Genomic DNA, 6601 nt, shown 5'->3' with positions numbered 1-6601 from the left:
CAATCTAGGACAATTTATGAATTCCAAAAAAAAAAAAAGGATTTTAATTGTTTTGGTTTTGATGAGGAAAATTAAACAAAAAGAAACAAGAACAAGGGCATAAAAAGGTTTTGAATCAAATTGAGGGAAAATCTTGGGAATAGTTTGCATGCTTTTTATTTTCTATCCTTAGGTACTAGTTATTTTTTCCAATTATGTAAACCTCTCAACTTATTAGAAATTATAATAGCCCAATTAGCCAATTTTTATAGAAATCTAAATCAGCCCTAATTCAGTTAAAAACTTTTCCTTCTTAGCGATGCCCAAGTTAAAACTGAAAAGCATTAAGAAAAGGTTCAATTATCGAGACATTCAACAAGCCGGAAAACCATATCTTGTTGCATGATTTATTTGGGAAGGAATATATTAGGACCCACATGAACTTGGCCAGAAAAAATCTAGACCTCAACCATGTGCCCCTAATATTTGCAACATAATTGATCAACAATGCATAGGCTAGAAAGATTTTGCAAACATGAAATTCAACAAATAAATTTGTCAGAAAAATTTATTGAATTCAATTAAAAATAAAACAAATCCCCCAAATGGCTCACAACAATTGAATAAAATAAACTAGTTGGCCTTAAAGAATTAAAACATACAAACTATCCCAAGAAAATAATTTAGCCTCTAATAGGCATATTCAGACTACAATGATAAAAAAAAGAGAAGAATTGAGGCTAACTATACCAATAATTGCTCAGAAAATTGACTCAATCACTCAAAAACTAGACAAAAACTCTCAATTTTCTCTTTATTCGGGCTTATTCTTGAATGAGTTGTGGCTGCCTTCAAAGCTGAACCTGAGGGTCCTATTTATAATATCACTACAGCGTTGTGTTGCTAAGGTCAAGCGTGGCAACACTTGGTTGCGCTGTGCGCACCCTTGATTCTTCGTTAATGTTCGCAGTGTTGCGATGCTCTGGGGGACCGTTGCAACGCTGCGCTTTTGTCTTCCAATATCAAGCTTCAGCATCAGGGGGTGTTGCAACGGTGGCAGCGACTCAACTCCAGAGCATCACGACGCTCTTGGTAGCATTGTGACGCTTTCCTGTTCCTAAAGCTATTGCCTTTCAGCGTCGAATGAGATTTGGACTTAGGCTTGAGATGAGCGTTGTGACGCTGGCATAGGGCAAAATTGTCCTTTTTCAACTCAACTCGATTTAGTGCATTTAGACCCTAGTTTTTTTTCGCTCTTTTGTCTTGATTCTTTGTCTTTTCCACGTGTCAGTTCCACAGGGTTAATTCTCCTACAAAATAAGAATAAAATTCGAGAATTACCCAAATATAGGAAGTTAAGGCTATAAATTTAGCTTTTTTTTTTGAGATCTAACACAGGGTTTCTTCCATAGGTTAAGGAGGCTAATTTGGTAGTGGGTACCACAAAAGCATTGGTAACTACTGCCGTCACATTCTTTTCCAGATTAAAAGGGTAATATGGGAGGGGGTGTGATAGTTAGACCACTGGACACGGTTAAGAACATTCTTAAGTATCTTAGGAGAATGAGAGACTATAAGCTGGTATATAGAGCTAAGGATTTGAACCTTATAGGATATACTGACTCTAATTTCCAAACTAACAAGGATTCTAGGACATCCACATCAGGATCAGTGTTTACCCTAAAGGGGGGAGCTGTAGTATGGTGTAGTGTCGAGCAAAGATGCATTGTAGATTCCACTATGGAAGCTGAGTATGTAGCTCCTTGTGAAGCAGCAAAAGAAGAAGTTTGGCTAAGGAAGTTTCTGAGTGATTTGAAGTAGTTCCAAATATGAACTTGCTCATTACCTTACATTGTGACAACAGTGGGGCATTAGCAAACTCTAAAGAACCTCACAGTCATAAATGAGGAAAGTATATTGAAAAGAAGTATCACCTGATAAGGGAGATTGTGCCAATAGAAGATGTGATCGTCACAAAGACTGCCTTAGAGCACAACATTGCTTATCCATTTACGAAGGCTCTCTCGGCTAAAGTGTTCGAGGGTCATCTAAAAAGTCTAGGTCTACGAGATATGCACATTGTATAATCTAGGGCAAGTGGGTGATGTGTACTGGGTATATGGATGCTCTAGTTTATTGCATTTATTTACAATAATCCCACCTTTTGGATTGTGTACAATCCACTGACTAGAGTTTTAGTTCAAGTGGGAGTTTGTTTGGTTTTATTCCCTAAAACTCGTAGATAGTAAATTTTATTAATTGATCGTCATCAATAAAGAGTTATGGATGTTAATTCAATAAATGTTATTGCTTGTATTATTGTCTATTTTGTCTTAATAACCTTAAATCCAATAAACTAACATCCAACCTACCTTATGAGTTATAAATTGTATGTGGAGACATACACGGATCAATGTTCAAGATACAACCAAAAGGGTCTATAGTATAGAGATAAGGTTGGGTATCTTATCCTGGTAACACTATGGATACGGCCTACTTTGTATTTGATACAAACATAATGATCCAACACATTCGTGTAGGTGACAAGCGAGTAGGGGTATCCTATACAATAAGTTTGCATAAGACTGGACTGCGAAATAGTAACCACTAAATGTAACACCGTTGACTAGTTAAATTCTTATTTCATTAGGATGACCTAGGCGACATAATCTTAATACTAAGTATATTTTGAACTCTTGTTCACGAGGGATTATCCTTTGATTTGTATGGGTGAGGCTGGCCAGACCGCCGACCCAATAGGCCTACCATTTTGGGGACAAGGTCGAGAGGGGAGCTGAGAACATAATAATACAAGATGGAATTCACTCCTTCCTACCTTAAGGGTAAGTAGATGAGTGTTCCCTTAAGTAATGTCTCCAAAACTTGAACAAAAGGTCCTACCCTCTCATTGGCTCGAGAGGGGTTTTCATTTATTGGTTGGACCATAAATAAGTTGTTCATTAGAGGAGCACTGGTACTTAAGGAGCCAGAGGTAACCCAATGGTAAAATGGTAAAATTTGACCTAGTTTGAGTTACGAACACTTGTGAAGGACTAACTTGCTCATATTTGTTTATATCTATGGACACAGAAATATATATGTAGTGAGAAGAGTGCAACTGTGGGTCTTTAGTGGAGTGTACCCACAGTTAACGAATCAACTTGGTTAATGAGTTTAACCAATTAATCTTATATCGTTGGAGCTTTTGATCTACAAGTCCACCAGGTCCCCTCATTAGCTTACTAGAGGATACTTAAAAGGGATAATTTGAGAAAACTATATATTAATGAGATTAATATATAATTAAATTGGAGAGCAATATTTAAATAAGATTCAAATTAATTAATTCAAGTGAATTAGATTCACAAAGAATTAATTAATAGAGAGGTTTTGCACATATATATGATAATTAAATGTATACATTAAATTCGGTTTAATGTATACATAATTATTTGATTATTATGCAAATTAAAATTAAATAAGTGTTATTTAATTGGGCTAATTGATAGCGTTATTTAATTAAATGGGCTAATTAATTAAATAAATATTATTTAATTAATTATAGGAAAGAAAAATATATTAGGAAAGGGGCTTGGTCCTTCTCTATATAAAGACCTTCTCATGACCCTTTGAGAATGCACTGAATACACAATTCTCATTGTAGAGAAACTCTGACAATACACAACTTCTTAGTGTTATTGTGCATAATTTTCTCTAAGCCACAAATCCGCTCTACTCTCCAAAACCTTATTCTCCTATCCCTCTCCCAATAGTTGGATACCACTTATCCCTCTATTGGAATCTTAGAGAATAACAAGGTAACTCTTGTGGTAGTGTTCGAGATTGCTCAAGGAGTTGTTCGTGATCAAGACCGTTTGGAGATCCGTTTGTAGGAACGTTGGAGAGGATTGTTCGTTGCTGTTGAACGAGAAATTTTGGACCAATCACAAACTGTCGAAGAAATTTCAATTCATCAAATTTGGGACCAACTAGGAGGTGTCATGTATCCAAGTTCAAGTTGAGGACAAATTTCAAGGACGCCACGTGGTTTTATTGTGACCGTTGAAACAGATAAGATTAATTTGGCCCAATTTGATATTATTATTTAGGTTAAAATTTAACTAAGCCCAAAAATAGGTTAAATTCGACCCGAATGTCAAATCAGACACAAATTCATTAATTGGGCCCAAAGGCTCATGGACCAACCAAGCCTAATTTGGGCCTAGGCCCATGTAAGGCCCATAAGAAACCTCTATAAATAGAGACCCTACCTCTTCATTTAGGGAGGAGGAATTGAAGGCAAAATCTCTCTAAAGATCTGAAGTCTAAAGCTCCAAGGATCTGAAGAACATAACTCATCCAAAGCTTTGAAGATTAGAAGACATTAAAGCTCTGAAGATTAAAAGACTTATCAAAGCTCTGAAGATCAGAAGACACTAAAGCTTTAAAGATCAGAAGACGTATCAAAGTTCTGAAGACCAAAGTTATTTGAAGATACAAGCATTCTGACCACGCTTGAAAAACGAAGTCTTTTGAAGATACAAGCATTCTAACCACGCTTGAAGACTGATATCCTTTGAAGATACAAGCATTCTTCCAAGACTCGAAGCTCAAGAACATCCACATGCCCCGCTTCTATACATCAAGCGTACGTATTCAACCGAGAGAGAATTAGAGGATCAAATACTAGATATCGAACCACATCGCATCAAATCAACATCAACATCAATACCAACTCAAGTTCAACTCCACGAAACAAACCTTTCTAGAAGCCTCGTGCGACATTAATCCTCCAAGAAGATCATCAAGCTCAGAGGCCAATCATCCAAGAAGATCAACAAGCCTAAAGGTCGATCGTCCAAGAAGATCATCAAGCCCAAAGGTCGATCATCAATCCCAAAGGCTGATCATTCAAGAACATCAACAAGCCCAAAGGTCGATCATCCAAGAAAATCAACAAGCCCAAATACCGATCATCCAAGAAGATAAAACAAGCCCAACGGTCAATCATCCAAGAAGATCAATAAGCCCAAAAGCCGATCGTCCAAGCAGATCATCAAGCCTAAAAGTCGATCATCCAAGAAGATCAACAATCCCAAAGGCTGATCATCCAAGAAGATCAACAAGCCCAAAGGCTGATCATTAAAGAAGATCAACCAGCTTAAAGACTCTAGTTTATTTTGAAAGCATCAAAATATTATGTATTAGAGATTGTATTCACTTTCTACAAAATTAATAAAAATACAAAGTGCAAGTTCTATGAAATAAATTTCTCTTGAAATCTCGTGCGAATAGTTGCACTTGGGAATCTACAAAGGTAAGAATCGTTCTAACCATTTCCCCAATAGTATGCTAATTTACGTGTTTATCTATTCCGTCTAGTATAATAATTTTGTTTATTGTAAAAATCGAATTGTAGGATGCAAGGCGATCTCTAACGAGAAAGCTTTCGCTATGATGAGATTTGATCCCCATCTCTACAACAACTTCCAAGTGTTAGGGGTAATTCTTAACAACCTTAAACTAATGTCGTTGGAGCTATTGGAATTCCAAGAACTACGTGTTGTTGGAGGTTGTGGGTGTCTTGGTGAATGCTTTCGTGGAGGGAAGCATCGTAGCCCTCAAATATGCTCGCCAAAGGCCACTGATGCTAGTTGAAGAAAAAGAATGCCAACTAAAAACAAGCGAGTGTTTGCTCGGCAACTAGACTGGAATAGACTAGGGGAGAAGTTGTCGGCTAGAGAAATTGCAAAGAGAGAGGGGAAGAGAAGAGGGGGAGGAGGAGATGGGTTTCACGATTTCTTTAAGAGAGAAAGAAATAGGTGGGTTAGGTTTTTTTTTTTTTGCAAAGAGAGAAATAGAAAATGCAAAAAAAAAAAAAAAAAAAAAAACTTAAAAATAAATATTTATATTTAATGATAGTTAATTTTTTTTTGTAGATTTATGACACTTAAAAACGATTATAAATTTCTATAAACTCAGAAATCTTTGTTTTTTTTTCGTAAAAAATGATTTTTTTTTCCTTTTTGCGTTTATGACACTTTTTTCTCTCTCTGCCTTATTTTGGCTTAACAATTGTGTCATAGAAACCCACTTTTCTTATAGCGATGAATCATCATCTGTGTCTTTGGTGACCCTAACCTTAAAGGTTAAGATAACAAAAATATTCACAAAGACCAATTCAATCAAATAAATTCAATTCTGGGCAAATTTAAAACTAATCCCTCAATCCTTTACATGTATGTGCTTAGCCATTCCAACCCAAGTCTTTATAAGCTCAAAATAATTTTATTCAACCCTTAGCTCATTTTTCCCCTAATATGACTCAAATTAGCACAAATCTTCAAACATCAAAGCAAACAAGGAAGTTATATATCAATTCAGGTACTTGAAATAAACAGTGAGGGATCCCTAATTTGCATTTCTTTTACTTAAGGGCACTAACTTTCAAAGATCCACTTCGGTGACTCATATCTAAAATATTAACTTGACGGGTGACCTAACTGATCACGACAAAAGCAACTCTTTTTGCTTCTAGTCATGCAACACGTTATAAATTTATATTATTCTCTTTTTCTTTTTGTTTTTCCTTTTTCCTTTTGTTTTGATTCCTTTAATATTT

Source organism: Benincasa hispida, chromosome 12 (genome assembly GCF_027475165.1).
Source record: "Benincasa hispida cultivar pf3 chromosome 12, pf3_genome.v1.1, whole genome shotgun sequence".
NCBI lineage: Eukaryota > Viridiplantae > Streptophyta > Magnoliopsida > Cucurbitales > Cucurbitaceae > Benincasa > Benincasa hispida.
The sequence above is the reverse complement of the archived record's forward strand: the minus strand, read 5'-3'. Positions refer to the sequence as shown.